Source organism: Lontra canadensis, unplaced genomic scaffold (genome assembly GCF_010015895.1).
Source record: "Lontra canadensis isolate GAN:19392208 unplaced genomic scaffold, GSC_riverotter_1.0 scaffold14, whole genome shotgun sequence".
Lineage (NCBI taxonomy): Eukaryota > Metazoa > Chordata > Mammalia > Carnivora > Mustelidae > Lontra > Lontra canadensis.
Window position 1 is genome coordinate 12,304,920 of NW_022631008.1, and position 1,456 is coordinate 12,306,375.

A 1,456-nucleotide genomic window follows, 5' to 3' on the forward strand; every position below is an offset into this window, starting at 1 on the left:
TATACATTATCATCTCACATTTTATAAACTCTTTGTTAACTTTTTGCGTTACCTTTCACAACATTATGGAGTCCTGGTTTTCTCCCTAATTTATTAGCTACTCCTCAATATTTTCACTGATTTCAGAAGTTATATCAGATCTCAAAATATTAGAGTTCCTTCAAATTATGTCATGGGTCATTATCTTTTCACTTAATATTCACTGCTCACCAAATTTTATGGCCTAGAGTAGGGCCATACTTTACTTTCAAAGTATCACTTTGAATACTTTCAAAGTATGATTACTTTCAAAGTATATCTTAAGCCAAAATAATTTCTCTGAACCTCAGATTGGTATATTCAGATTTCTACTTGACATTTCCACTTAATCATCTCAAAGTTACTGGGTGCAGAACATAAGTCTGGATTCCCTTTTTATCCAAAACCTGTTACTCATCTAGTAAATGTCATCACTGTCCACCAAGTTGCTAAAGCCAGAGATTCTGTGGTCATATACCCCTTATCCACCTTTCCCTTACTTTTCATATCCAACTTTGGGAAATCCTTTTCATTCTATGTCTAAAAGATAGCTGATACCCATTCACTTTTCTCCATTTCCACTCCAACCTTGTTAAAGCTACCATATATTTTTTTTAATGTAGTTTTTTCAGTGACTTCTTAGATGATCCCTCTGTATCTTCTCTTGCCTCTCTAAAATCTACTTAAAATACAGGAACAAGAGTGGTCTTTAGAAACAAAAAGAACTGATCATATCATTCTCCTGCATGGTTTCCCAGTGACCAAGAAGGCCCTCTGAATCTAACTAAGCTCTCCCGTCTTTCCACCCTAATCTTATGCCAGTCCTCCCTCATTCAATTTGCTCTGTTCAGCTTTGGCTTTCTACTACTTAAAATATGCCAAGTGTCAGCTTTGCGCAGTGGCAGTATCGTAGCCAATGAGGTTTATCCAAGGCATGATTATTGCTAATTGAAAATATGCCAAGTGTCTTTCTGCTTTGGGGAGTGTTTAATCCTAGCTCATTGCTTGTCTTCTTTCATTCTTCCATTTCAACCTAAAAATTGTCTTTACATTGACTTATCTGATCACCTTACCTAAACAAGGCCTTTGTTCATATTTTCTATTTCAACATTCTTTTTATTTATCTTACGATATGGCCATTATAAATTTACTTGAACTTCAGAGACTGTATCTGTCTTGTTTACCTTTACCTGTAATAGTGTCTTTCAGTATGCTATGGACTGACTGTTTGTGTTACCCCAAAATTCAAGTGTTAAAGCCTAAATGCCAGTGAGGTGGTATTTGGAGGTAGGGCCTTTAGAAGATAATTAGGTCATGAGGGTGCAGCTCTCATGCATGGGATTAATGACTTGTAAGAAAGAACATAAGAGAGAGATGGTCTATCTCTCTGTCTCCATAATGTGAGGATACAAGAAGATGGCTCTCTGGAGACCAGCAG

At 36.3% G+C, this 1,456-nt stretch overlaps 1 pseudogene; it reads left to right on the top strand.

Annotated features, from left to right (window-relative positions):
- Positions 1-905: 905 nt before the first annotated feature.
- LOC116868228 lies at positions 906-1,025 on the top strand (annotated as a pseudogene).
- Positions 1,026-1,456: the final 431 nt, after the last annotated feature.